The sequence below is a fragment of the Arvicanthis niloticus genome, chromosome 22 (genome assembly GCF_011762505.2).
Source record: "Arvicanthis niloticus isolate mArvNil1 chromosome 22, mArvNil1.pat.X, whole genome shotgun sequence".
In the NCBI taxonomy this organism is placed as follows: Eukaryota; Metazoa; Chordata; class Mammalia; order Rodentia; family Muridae; genus Arvicanthis; species Arvicanthis niloticus.
In genome coordinates, this window is record NC_133429.1 from 30,088,707 (window position 1) to 30,104,100 (window position 15,394).

A 15,394-nucleotide genomic window follows, 5' to 3' on the forward strand; every position below is an offset into this window, starting at 1 on the left:
CACCATGACCAAGGCAAGTCTTATAAAGACAACATTTAATTGGGGCTGGTGTACAGGTTCAGAGGTTCAGTCCATTATCATCAAAGTGGGAGCATGGCAGCATCCAGGCAGGCATGGTGCAGGAGGAGTTGAGAGTTCTACATCTTCACCTGAAGGTTGCTAGCAGAATACTGGCTTCCAGGAAGCTAGGATGAGGGTTTTAAAGCCCACACCCACAGTGACACACCTACTCCAACAAGGCCACACCTCCAAGTAGTGCCACTCCCTGGGCTAAGCACATACAAACCATCACAAAAGTTGTTCTTAAAGAGAGTTTTTATCTGACCCTCCTAATGTTAAAGATATTGGGAGACACCTCTTCACCTCTCCCTATCTTTCTTGAGCTGTTATCATAGTAAGCATCTTTTTCCCACATTTGCAGTTCCGCCAGAACATAATCATCATAAAGACAGGAACGCACTGTTAGGAAATGAGCTCTTCCAATATTGCATAATGAATCTGTGGAATGACTGAACTCTGTCCCAGAAGCCATTCTATCCATCAGTCTAAATGCACATATAATACAACATTCTTTTCAAAAATCTCATTTTTGCCTTTCTTCTCCAACTTAAACTATAGTTAACTAAGTCATTATAAGACAGAGGTTAATCACAGGTCTTGACTTATTGGGTCAAGGTTATTCTACAACAGTCTAGAATAATCATATTCTATTCCTTGGAGATTTAGGTAGAAAATGTCCCTGTGGCTTGTCATATACCATCTATGCCCGTAAGCTGAGTAGGGTAATCTTTTATCTAGCATTTGGGCTGCTAGCAGAGATATTTTGTCTTCAGGGCTAATAACAACAACAACAACAAACTGATACCAACAATTCACACAAATGAGCAGAAAGAAGCAGAAACAGAGAAAGAAAAATTATCTAGATTCTCAATGACATTTTAGCTATTTCCAGTTCTTCCTAAGGTTCAATCCTTGTTTCCTGCATGGGACTCTGTATTAAAATAACAGATTTTCCTCTATGGCTTCAACTTCCAAGGCTGTGGTAGGTTATTTGCAGCTAACCCTATAGAACAAGACCCTTGTGCATTGTCCAGCTTAGCCTCTGTTGTTTCTGGGCTAGCCTGCACTCAGTACTACCGTGATCAGTGGCCTCATGTTCACCTCTCCACAATCCACAATTCACTTTTTCTTTTTATCTCGGCTTCTTGAAACTCAGGTGAAAGCTTCCACTTATATTTGAATGTCAATCAGAGCAACATTTTATTTTATTAGTTTTTACCCTTTTGGGGAAAAGATCAAAATGTGGTTCAGGCTTGTCTCAAATCCCCTAGGTAATGGAGTTGTGGAAGATGACCTTCGGCTCCGAGGTTTCTGCCTCCATCCTTCCAACACTGGAATGAAGGTGTGTGCCACCATGCCTAGTGGCAGTCCTGAGATAGAACCTGGGACTTCATGCAGAGTAGACAAGCCATCTACCACAGAGCTACTGTCTGAATTACTTTTCTGTTGGTGTCATAAAAACAGCAGCCTAAATTAATCTTGGGAAGAAAAGGTTTATTTGGCTGACAAATTATAATTCATCACTGAAAGGAGCTTGAAACAGAAACCTCACAGGAATACCATTTACTGGCTTGCTTCTAGGCTCACTAGCATAGGGATGATACTGTCCACAATGGGCATTGCCCTCTAACGCTGCTTAATAACCAAGAAAATAGTCCACCGAGATGCTACAGGCACGTATAATGGAGACAGTTCCTAAATTGAGATTCCAGGGTGTCAAGTTGACAATTAATATTAGCCATTCTACACCCTACACCGGGCCTCACTCAGCCCAAACTTTCATCGAGTTACTTTTTTGATAAGTTATTTCTCCGCTGGTGAAACGAGTCAATTTGAGCCAGATTAGGTTATATTAAACTCAGGTTTATTAGAAAGCTGTTCTCAGGCAGGCAACTTCACTGGAGGAAGAGAGAGAGGGAGAGAAAGAAGGCATGAGAGGACCAAAATGTATGAATTATATAGGGAGGAAGCCTCTGGAGAAAGGGGAGCACAGCCCCTGGGCTGGAACATTCAGAGTTAGGACTAGAAGGGGCTGCCAGTTAGGGACTGAGGAATGATGAGAAAACCTGGAGGCAGGTCAGTTCAACATATAAAATAAGTACTTCAGTCCCTTGTCCTGGGGTCCAAAACCAAACATCCCAGCCTTTTGTTGATTATTAATGAGTAAGGGCAGTGTAATTGTCTCTTACTATTTCCTTCTGACATTGGGACTCCTTTACGCAGTGGGAGGCCAAAATCTGGAATGTTGGCCCTGTTCGGGAAGAGCGGGTTGTTTCACTGCTGTCCAGATGGTGGGACCATCTGTGGGTAGGAGTGTGTAGGCCCAGTTGAAGCAGTCTGTGTGGCTGGGCCTGAGAACCTGTGGGTAACTGTTTTGGAGCTTTCCTGGATGTAGGTTCTGAGAGAACACCTAGATTAGGGACAGAAGATAAGGAGTTTAGGGAGAAAAACATTTGGGGGGGTATACATTTGAAACTCTTAAGCCCATGATCTTGGAAATTGGAGGAAGGTTAGGGGGAGTCTCAGAGCCAGGAAAAGGGAAATAGATTCCAGCCTCAGGAATAGGCAGGTGGGAAGGGAAATAGGCTGTTAATTGACAGTACTTATCTTGAGTTTATTTGACTGTGGGAAGTGGATTTGAGTAGATTTCCTGGAGCTTACAAGAATATTTTTAAGTTTATAAAAAGATGAATCCTTTGTAACTTGCATTTGCCAACCTCAAAAAAAAACCTTCCTAGACCTTTAAACACTTTCATAGAAGAGATACATATTATAGAGAGATATAGAGATATATTAATATATGTCCCTTATATTCTAGTTTCTGTGATTCATATTTTCTTCTAACTGAAATTAATTTTTATCCCCATAATATATTTTAGTTCCATTAATTTATTAATATTTCCTTACTTCTAAATATATTTGAGAGATCACAAAGAAAGAAAGATATAAAAAAGACAAAACGATTACTATATTATAGAAGACAAAATACACACTGCAAGATGAGGCAGACAAAAGGTAAAGTTTCTAACTTTAATTTCACACATTACAGTTAGAAGCTAGATTTAAAGTGCACATGTAATGAGGTCTGAGCCACCCTGAGCCTTACCCTACACTTAGGACATATGCACCTGTTCGGTGCAGCAACCTAAATACACAATTCCATGCTGGTGTATAATAAATGCTCAAACTGCTTATTTTCCACATGATGTGACTGTGACTGTATTTTAAAGCCCTTCTCTCTTCCTAGTCAAGTTCTAAGCAGAAGTCTTCTCTGACAACTAATCAAGTGTCTGCACTTGAACAAACTTTACTACAACCAGGAACCCCACAACCTAAAGGGATTATTTTACTTGATTATATATGTTCAGACCAGGAGTCAATGATGTTTATATGTTGGAAAAGGCTATATCCAAATACTGCAATTCAAAGACAGTGTCTTCTAGTTTTCACATGCAGGGACTTCTTTTTTCGTAAACTACTAATAGGTATAAATAACCAAAGCATTCAGAAAATATTGGATATTTTTTATCATAATACTGCCTCAAGCTTTGAGTACTTTTCGTATTCCCAAATAGCTTTGCACTTGAATTTAATAAGGTTTCCTTACCTACTTACGAATAATTGTCCCTATTTTCCAATTAGGAGCTTAATCGTTTTTGCCCAGGGTTGCCTAACCAACATGTGACCAAGTCTGGAATAAGTTACTGAGACACTGTCCATGCAAATCTGTGGTCCTTCTCAAAGCTGTCAGTATCCACATTCAAGTCCTTCATATCTAACGAGATTTGGGGCTCTAAACATAGCCATTTCCCCTTTTTTTTAATCCTGTGGATTTTAATTAACTCCACAGTGAACTTACCCATGCTGACCATAATGACAGTCAGGCATCCTCCCTTTCATTTCTCTTAGTCATAATACTAATTAAAAACTCCATCCCTGGAGAGATGCTACAAGATTGGAATGTTCTCCAGGTTAATAAAAAGCTACTTATTAAAACATTTATTTCAGAAACATTTGGAAAACTATTCTCCCACATCATCTGCAAAAATAGCTTTATCCATGCTCTCTGGGGTTTTTTATTCATTGTCTATTATGAAAACATTTTTGTGGCTTAAGAAAGAGTGCTTAAACTATATTTTCTTCATTGAGAAATTGCATTAAATCAAAAGTTCATATTATCTGTATGAGCAGAAAACGCCTTGAATTATTACTTATTTGCAGTGTTAATACTGCTTTGTGTGCTGGTATTAGCTATTCTGATTCCTTATGATAAAAACTACTGGGAAATTTGTTCTAATGTTTGTTAATTTAAATACATTGACAAAGAATTTATGCACACATTCACACATATAATGTTGATATTGTACTCTAAGTAAGTTAATAGAATTACTACTCAATATTAACATATCTTTTAGTGGAAGGCAAAATATTTTCTTTTATTAAGTGTTCACGGGATATTGAACTATTGACTGCATCCAGAATTTCACCTGGATATAGGCAGCTAATAGTTTATACTTTTGGTTTCTATTAATGGTTCATAAACTCAACTTCACCTGCAGCTACATCATTTAAGACATAAACAATAAAATCCAACATTTATAGCATGAAGCACCTGCTTTAAAACAGCCCCAAAACATTCTCATCATTTGTGCTAACCGTCTGTAAACACAGTGGGTAGCTAAGGTATTTCTTTTGCTCCACCTAGCAGATATGTGAAGTTGAAAGTCGTGAGAGGAAAAACCTCAGCAAGAATCATTTTAAACTCTGAAGTAAAAGTGGCATGGGTCTCAGTAGTGTTATATCCAAACTTCTAACACGTGGGGAATATACTACATCTTGATTTTGTGCAAACACAACCTCAGAAACATGAAATTATTAATATATATCTTAAGCACATCTCAAACTGTGACAAAGTTAGTCATCAAGAAAAGTAATTGAAATTTAAAAAAAGCCACAGTTCCTTTATAAAAAAAAAAAACTTTAACATAATGTATATTGCATATCTTTCTGCCTCCTTAATACTTCTCTCCATAATAAAAGACCCAAATTGTCAATACACTCTTCTTGATATTATTTTTAATACAGTAAAAGAATACCAGACATGTCACATTCTAAGTCCATAAATCCCACAGTGTCAGCATCAACGGCAACTAAAACTGTTATTTTCATACATATTAACCGTTGATAATTTCAGTTCACTGGCTCTATGGCAACTTATATATTCTTGCTCTTTTGGTTGTCTTTCATTTCCCGTGACTGCCACAGTGTAAACTGCCATCTGCTGCTGGGACGCACACTTGCAGGGTGAGAATAGGGACCCATATTCAGCTTAATGGAACAATGGAGAAATTAAAATATAAATGGAGAATCTGGCAGACAAAGGGCAGTTAGCAACTCCAATTGTCTGGCAGCACACCCACAAGGAATGCAAAGAATGTGGAAATCCATATGGGGAAGAACAGAGAAAGAACCATAGACAATGCCCACGATATAAAACTGAGAATAGTCTAATTAATTATTCTTAAAGAGCCAGGGAAGTATTTGAATATGGAAGCATGTAATAGGCTTATAGTTTTTGTACCTGTGTGTATTTCTTGAATGTTTAAAGCGGTTTCCACCCTAATAGAAACAGTGTACCGGTGGCCAGACACAGGACAGGGAACTGGGCTGTTTCCTGTATGTGTTTCTGGACCTATCAATTGAAAGAATCAGTTCCTTAGGTTCACTTTAAGAAGGACTTCTCAGCTTCCAGGAGCAAAATAGCTCAGGTGTATTAAGTTTCATTCCTGTCTGATGTAAGAATGCAGCAATATTGGTTTCAGCATGAACCAAGCAATTGTAATTCCTCCAAGCGCCCTTAATAATGTACCATGAAAGCGGAAGCACAGTTTATGCACGTGATTTCATAATGCTGAAAACTTCCATCAGCTACTCCCAGACAGTGTCTGGGAAGAGTCGGTGACTCTGCTTTCACAGATGCTCACTGGGACTCCAGTCCTATTTAAAGATAAACTGCACAAATAACAAATTATTCTTGGATGTTTTCTAGTTGTTGTTGTTGTTGTTGTTGTTTTTCTTTTATCTCGTTAAAGTAAATGAAATGAGCAGCAAAGCAAAGATAATAAAGTTTATCAATCAGTCTATTCCTATATGCAAACTGAAAATATTTGTTTATATATTCACTCACAGTTTCTGAAATGTTCTGTGTTCTAATTGATGTGAGCCCCTTTAAATGCCATTGCAAACATCTAATAAGGGAATAAATATAATACTCAAAGGACAAGAACTAGATTACAGTTTTGTGAAAGTATAAGCATAGGCTAAAACAGTGGTTTCCAACCTGTGGGTCGTGACCCCTTTGGGATTGAAAAATTTTTTCACAGGCGCTGCCTATGACCATTGGAAAATTCAAAGATTGACATTATGATTCATGACAGTAACAAAATAGTTATGAAGTACCATGAAAAGTAATTGTATGGTTGGGGGTCACAACAACCTTAATGTAAGGAACTGTATTAGATGGTAGAAATATTAGAAAAGTTGAGAATCACTGGGCTAGAGCCGGGCGGTGGTGGTGCACGCCTTTAATCCCAGCACTTGGGAAGCAGAGACAGGTGGATTTCTGAGTTTGAGGCCAGCCTGGTCTACAGAGTGAGTTCCAGCACAGCCAGACTTACACAGAGAAACCCTGTCTTTGAAAAAAAAATGCTAAAAAGAAGCCCTGAACTCAAGAACACATTCTACTTTTTATAATCTGCTTAAAATGAATTGCCTTTCTCACTCTTAGATTGATAAAGTCACTGAAAAAGGTGTTAAATGCAAACTATGATTTGTTCTACTTGCATCTTGAAACCATGAAAGTTCCTGCGCTAAACTAAGATCCTTAAATGGCTGTTATAAAATCTTAAACATGACTGCCTTAAAGTGTACAGAAACTATACATTTGATACTCTGCACAAACCAAAATCAATACAATATTTGGGCATAGGGGCATACACCTGTAATCCCAGCAGTCAAGATGATGAGGCAGCGGAATCCTTGTGAGTTCAAAACCAACTGTTATACAGTGAAACTGAATGTCCAAGAAAGTTTGTGCAAATCATAAAGAGTGCCTTTTTACTCTAGTCACATAATACCTATTCTTTAACTTAGCTCCACTGATGATAGGAAAATTTGTACTCTCTGTCTTATAAACACAGCTATCTTTGTCCCTCGTTCAGTCGTTATAAGTAAGGCATCAAAGAGTCTAGCACTGAACCTTTGAACAGATAAAAATTACAGAGTTACCAGAACTTTCACAGGGAAAAACAATCTGAAGGCAGTTGGGATCTAAAAGATCTAAAGGAGCATTTTATGATGAGCATTTTCTACATTTCAAGAACATTTCTGTGTCTTTTGTCTAGCTGATTCTAGAATTTGTGAGACTATCAAGTATTTGTGCATCATACTTTTTTTATATCAAGATATGAGGAATAACATTCTCAGAGATTATATGTGCTATGTACCTAATCCATTTTCTTGTTTTTGAATAGTATTCTCAACAAACAAGATTCTATAATTTCTCTGTTTTTTTATCTTCTTAATTATTAGACAAATATTTCTGATATGAGTGCTCAGATGAAGTAAGTAAAGCCTGGTTCCTGATGTCAGAGGGTTCCTAGTCTCAGAAAAGAGATCGCTAAGTAGAATCCAAAATGCTAGAACTGAGCTAGAGACAAGTGAAACAATTCGTTCAGAGCATAGATTAAAAAAAAAAAAAAAAAAAAAAAAAAAAAAAAAAAAAAAAGATCAGGTTTATTCTTAGTAAAAGATTCCCAGAGTCAAAGATATTTTCTCCGGATTTTTCAAGAGACTACACATTTCCCAGATGACTATGTGTAAAGACAAAGAAACTTCAGGTAAAGACAAAAACAGAGACAATACTTAAACCCAAAGTAGGAACTACTATGTGTTAGTAGTTCCAAATACTTTCAAGTCTTTAGTTTCTCTGCACTCTGGATTTCTCATCCCTAAACACATAAGTAGTGCCTACATTGACAAGTTGAATAAAATTAATTCACAAACAACCTGCTCAGAGCAGTGCCCATGACATGGCAGGCAATCAAGGAAGTTAAAACATAGGGTATGCAGGAGAAACTAATAGTTCTGGGCACGGAGTTGCCGCATCTACAACTGTCTGTGAGAAGCTCTGCGTGCTACGCCAATGAGGTCAGACTATATCCCAAAGGCAATGGTTTTGAACAGTCATATCATTTCATATTTAGAAACATGGTCCTGGCAACTATTTGAAAGAAGAATTCATTTCCATCTCCACTCTCTGACCTCTGATAAAAAGCTTTAACTCTCCAGTGTGCTACTTAGAACAGATTTGAATCTTTAGAAGATTTCTGTTTGTTTTATTTTTCTTCAGGTAAGTTTGTATTTCTATTCTATTTGTGGATCGGCGGAATACATTATTCAGTGGTTTTCTTAAGTTTTTCTTTCTTATTTAGCAGATACCTTCTTCAAAAATACACATTTTTGAAAAGCATTCTCTCCCTCTAGAGAATAGTGTGCTTTGGGTTTTTTTTTTTTTTTTTTTTTTTTTTTTTTTCTTCCCCAGTTCTCTTTGTAACATCTGGTTTAATACAATGGAAATTATTCTAGTTGTTAAGTAGCTGCTAATGCTGGTCTGCCACTTTACCCAGGGCCCATGCTGTGTGAACAAATTCCCGCACCATCTATAATCAGCATTCTAAGACATGAAATCTATGCAGTATCTCCATCCGTTCATCCAGCTGTAACTTGGAACCTTCTTGCCTTTTCCATCCTGGGTGGTAACAAGGAAGTAAGTGGTCAATAAACTCCCCATAACAGATTCCATATGGTACCTACTGGGTTTCAAGGTGCATTTACCAGAATTTCCCCTCGCCAATTAAATTTTTTTTTCTGTCATCGCTTGCATGTCTGTAGGTTTTCCTCTTTAAATTCCATACAACCCTCCTCAGTTACAAAGGCCTTACAATAACTATGGCTTCTTCAAGGCTGACATCCAGAGGCAAGTAATCCATCCGCATTTGTAGACAACGCTCTGTGAAAGCTTCCAAATGGAACCCTGGGATAGAAAATGAGTGGCCAAGATAGCCATGGTACAAATTGTCATCCATATTCAGAGTGTTAAAGAAATTTCCTAAAAGAAACAAGAAATAGGCATAGTCTAAGATCAGTGTTAAAAGTACCTGAAGTAAGTTCCTCTCAATCTGCCCCTGCCCCTGCCCCTGCCCCTGCCCCTGCCCCTGCCCCTGCCCCTGCCCCTGCCCCTGCCCCTGCCCCTGCCCCTGCCCCTGCCCCTGCCCCTGCCCCTGCCCCTGCCCCTGCCCCTGCCCCTGCCCCTGCCCCTGCCCCTGCCCCTGCCCCTGCCCCTGCCCCTGCCCCTGCCCCTGCCCCTGCTCCTGGTGGATGAGCATGGGACTTACCACTTATGCTGGGAAAGGGACAGACAATCAAATGGAAACAAAGTTCTGATTTGCCTTCAAAAAACCTGGACATTTACATGACATGTTCTGATATTAATAATAGTAAACATTTGTGGTCCACTCACAGTTTTCTAACCTTCTGGCTATGAGGTCTATCCTCATGTATCTGTATTAAGACAATAACAATGTCAAAGATTTTATAAAATTTTCAATATATACTGTACTAGAATCAACCAAAGGTTTTTAAACGATAGGCAATGCAGAATGAATCTGAGAAATGTGTGTTCTGTCACAAAATAATTACACACAAAGATGACAAAAAAAATGGAACCCAAACATCAGTTCTTTTATTTCTTGCTCCAGACTGTAACTTCAGCAGAGACCACACAGACATCCCCGTGTCTTTTCTTCCCACTTTTCTTGGCCATAGCTCCTCAGAATGTCCACTCCTTTCTGCCTGAGAAATAAAATCCACAAGCCCTTTCACATGGCTTATTGATTTCAACCAATGTCAAAGTTCTTAATTATATTCACTTAACAACATACCCATTGGAAAGGAAAGTGCTTGAAAACGTTGCAAAAGGTGTGAAGCCAACAAATCATGGAGCTGGAATTCCATCCCAGGTCATCCAGCCTCAAAGTATCTGCTTGGAAGCAGTTCCTCCCAAGAACACATTCTAAGGTGTGCATAATCATAGCTGGAGATCCAGTTGTGTTGTTTACTTTCAAGACAAATTAGAGATACAGGCAGGCAAGTGCATTCCAGTGGGGGAGATGCAAAAGGCAGAAATATGGAAACTGTGCTTTTCTTTGTATGACTATTCCAGTTCATTAAAAGAAGAGAAATTCCTTCCCATGCTTGGCTGCTTCAAAATGTATGGAAGAAAAAGAAATACAATGTCGTAGAGAAGAGATGGGGTGGATGTTAAATACTTGTGGAAGGACTACAAGGAAAACACTTAACTTCTTGATTTAGACCTATGCAGTTTGATACAGACTCATATTTTTCTTTAGCACTTTGGATAAAGGAAGTGAATGTGATTATAGAAAAAAAATCCAATGATGAAAGTGATTCTCAAGCTTAAGAACAACAACAAAAATAATAATAATAATAATAATAATAATAATGATAATAATAATAATAATAATAATGATAATAATACTAGCCAATATCAGTGTGAGACATTTTGGCAGTCCCAAAGGATGTAGAGAAATTTCCCCATGGGAGCAACAGTGCAGGAATCAAGGACACCTAGTGATGTCTAAACATTCAACAGGCTCTCTGGATTAACCAGGGAGGGAGATTCCTCTGCAGTGTTCATGAAAGGAAGCTCAGGTCCATGATGTGAGCAGTGGTGAAAGCAGAGCATGAAAGTCCCAAATATTCAAAATGACACTTGGAACTATACATCAGATGAGAAAATGGGCAAATCTCTTCTCTAAATTCTACTATTGTCAGGCCTGGTGGTGTAGGCCTTTAATCCCAGCACTCAGGAGGCAGAGTCAGGCAGATCTTTATGAGTTCAAGGCTAGCCTGATCTACAGAAGCCAGTTCAGGACAACTAGGGCTGCACAGACAGAGCATTTCTCAAAAAAAAAAAAAAATCTACTAATGAAAATGTCATTATAAATGCCATTACAAATACTAATAAGTAAGTGTTAATCTATTCCAGGGTACATAGGTTGAAAGTTAAGTCTTATCCTAGAAAAATTTCAAAATACTCATCTTAAAAAGAATGTCAAATATTTTATATTTCAGACAGAGATGGTCTAAAACATTTTACCAGGAATCAAGTTAATGAAACTCCATGACATTTTGTCAGGAACAGTATTTTAAAATAATGGCTTCAATGTCTTAAATGTTTTCAAAGACAAGTCAGGGAAGATCAGGATCCTCTGACCTCACACATGCCAATAAATGAAAGACTTAAAAAGCCAAGTCATCTCACCCCTGATCTGCTTGCCCATCAGCATTTATTTAGTGTACTGTTGTATAGATACTGCATAATTCTTTATGATAATATATAATGTGCAATTGTTTTCTCTTTTATAACTAAAATAGTTTTTCCTTTAAAATTCACTGGGGGAAATGTGTCAGTGCATAGCCTAAATCTGGTTTCAGTGGCAGGCAGCAAAATGGAACACACTGTTGGTTATTTATTTACACAATTGGTAACCAGCTTCTTGGATCCCTTCATATTCTTAATGGTCCAGCAAGTTCTTCCTAAGCATCACGAACATTTACCCAACTACTCAGGGTAAATCCCAGGTCTCTCACTTCTTTCAGAACAAGCAGTGTAGAGCTTAGCCCTTGTATCTGACAAACAGGAAAATGGATGGATTTTCCTTACCACAGCTTTTGCCTGGATTTCTTAAATACCCTTCTTGACAGGTTTTCTGCTTGCACCTTCCCCCTTTTATAAATCATTTTATACACACACACACATACACACACACTCACACACACACACACACACACACAGAGAGAGAGAGAGAGAGAGAGAATATTTTGAAACAAAAGTCAAATTATACAAGACTGTCAATGGTTTCCTAATTTCTAAGAAAAATCCCCAAAGCATTGGAAGTCACAATCTTAAGATCTGACCCCTGGGTACATCTGCACAATTACCAGTTCCTCCTGCCTTTTTTTCCTCCTAAACAGCTACTCTACTCAAAAATACCAGTTGATTGTTGTTGCTTTTCTAGATCACGGTCTTTTTTTGCATTGATGCCCAGAATCCTTTCTCTCATGTCCCATGCTGGTACCATTTTATCCTTTAAGCTTTGATTCAAATGTCTCTTCTTTCATTTACAGGCTATTTACAGGCTATGTACATCCTTGGGTACATCCCCATCTCCCTTCAATTATTCCCTATACATCCTTTTTACCCCCTCCTTAAATTTACAAATTTACACATCGCAACCTACAAATATTATTTCACTTAAATTTTCAGTGAATTTTTATTGAATACATTAATCATAAGTCAGGAAACATGAAACACTTTTTGTTATTCCCAAACATTTAACATTGTTAATATACAGTGTTAATAATCTAAAAAGATATATATTATTATCTTTCCTATTGTGCAAATGCAGGAAATTAAGGCATAAGCATGTTGAACACACTTCTCAGAGTTACTCAAACAGTGAAACTGAGGTTCAAATCCAGGCAAAATATTTCTACTTAGATATTATGGGACATTTTGGGGGAAGAAAATTTTAAAAATAAAAAATAAAAAGCAAATTGCTCCAAGTTCCAAGTTCGTGAGCAACCTTAGTTAAGCCACACCAAAAATGTACCTGAATACATGTAACCTGCTATTGTAAGATAGTATCAAGTAATAACTATAGTCCTGCCCACTTAATAAATACATCATAAGTATGGAAACTATTGGAGTCTCATCTAGAGTGCATTGATCAGTCACCAGCTCACTCTGGCTGCCATGAGTGGCTGCCACTCACTGTTGCCACTCCAATAGTGAATGCCATTCTAAGGATGAAATCATCAACCTTGAATCTTATCTACTTTCTTTACAAAATGCTTTATGACATGACCTGAGTCTGACACACACTGGATTTTAGTGTGGGTCTCATGGGTATCTTCCATTGAAGATGGTTTCCACTGAAAACGTAGACTGCTCCTCCCAGGTTTCCAGGTTTGACGCAGCCCTTTTGAGGTAGAGTAATACCTTACAGAAACAGATGAAAAGATGAAATTTTTCGCATTTTTTCAAGATGTTGAACAAAAATATCCCAATTCAACATTAGTTAAAGTTTAAAGTAAACTTAACAAATCCATAGATGGCTATAACTTGAAAAGGGCTCTTTGGGGTTGGTCTTTTGTGCTGTGTATTCAGATGCTGAGTTCTCTGCCCCAAGATCAGGTTGCAGTCTAGACATGAGCACTGTATTGATCAATGTGTTATAAAGAATGCCCCCTAATAATCTGCGTGGATAATAAAAGGCAGGAGCCTATGACTGGGCAGGAGAGAGAGAAAGGCAGTGTTGGGGGCCGACTTTTAGCAGAAAGCGGCTATCAGCTTTGCAGCCATCTTGAGCCATATACCCTGACAAGAGACTTGTATTACAATAGCCTACAACAGCTGAGCACACTCTGATAACATCTTGCTTTGGATACCCAGGACTTTCCTTGGGTGTGTGAGATTAAATGTGTGTGAGATTAAAGGTGTGTGAGATTAAAGGTGTGTGAGATTAAAGGTGTGTGAGATTAAAGGTGTGTGACTTAAGAGTGTGACCTAGAGATCAGATTTAGAGACAAGACCTAAGGGCATGATTAAAGGTGTAACTTAGAGGCGTGGCTTAGAAGTGAGACGCATAAAAGGCAGAGGCAGACGGCAGAGAGATATACTCTATAGGGAGACTCTTTAGAGAGTACAGCTAGACTTGGGACTTGGACTAGGAAGAGAGACTGAAGAATAAACGGGATTGAATCACACTCTGGTCTCCATTCTTCGAGTCCATCCTCACTCTCTCTCTCTTGCTGAACATAGGTCCTCACTCTCTTTCTCTTGCTGAACCCCGACCCGTGGACCGGAGCAGGAGCTTGGGCCGGGATACAGTGACCGCCAAACGTGGGGCAGCCTGGGCCTCAACATTTTGCTCGGGCCACAACAAGGCAGGACTTGCGATCGAGTAGGGGGTTCTCAGGTAGGAATAAGGAGAAGAAAAAAGGTAGGGGAAAATGGAGGTCACCATGAGGCAGGATGGACCATGAGCAAATGGTGATGAAAAAATTGCCTCAAGGGCACACATGCACAGAGCGAACACAGCAAGACTCACTTGGCAACTAACATGGGACCCCTGGCTCGGATGTAGGTTAGAATAGCTCAGAACCTGTCCAGTTCCTGTGCCTTTTATTCAGAATTATATAGGCTAGAGCAGGGTAACCCCTCCCCCCAATAAAATTACTTCAGTAAAGACTCAAATTGAGAGAAAAAATATTATATTATCTGCATATTTATTAGCAAGAATAAATATAAGCATCATGATTTCAAGAGAGCTCAACTAAAAATCCCCAAGTTCTTGGCAAATTCATCAGCCTCTTAAAGTGTATCATCAAAGCAAAGCCCACATTGTTTGAAATGAATCATTCTTTTACTAACTATGTGTTCACACACTCTCTTTAGCCATCACTCTTCCACGGCGGCAACATGCATCTACAAAAAAAAAGACCTCTATCTATGACACTTATCTTCTAATGTGTGGAAATTGACAATAAATAATACATACAATAAAAAAGAATACATTATCTAGTACTTTATGCACAAGTCCTAAAGAAAAAAAGGTGAGCCAGAATGAACGTCAGAATAATGGTGTTCTGAGGGAACAAACCATCTTATTAAGAAGAGATTTGAGGACAGGGGTTCATGGAAATAGAAATAGAATTTTTAGCAAAGTGTTTAGGGACGTAAAGGAGCTGGGCACACATGATGTTCTGGAAGAGGAACATTAGAACTATAGAAATACCCATGCAAAGGCTTAAAGCTGAAGATTGCCTAAGGCAGTGAGTGGTTCTTAACCTGTGGGCCATGGCCCCTTTGGGAGGTCAAATGACCCTTTCATGAGGTGCGGGGGGGGGGGGGGGGGGGGGGGAAGGGGGGGGGAGGGGGGAGGGCGGAGGGGGAATCTCACTTTAGATATCCAGCCTATCAGATATTTACATTACAATTCACAACAACAGCTAAATTACAGGTATAAAGTAGCAACAAAACTAATTTTATGGCTGGGGGTCACCACAATGTGAGGAAGAGTATTAAAGGGTTCTAGCATTGGGAAGGTTGAGAACCTTAGTCTCATATTCATTAAAAAGCAAGTTCCAACTTTACGTGGTTTTCCTGATTTTCAAAGTTATGAAAAAT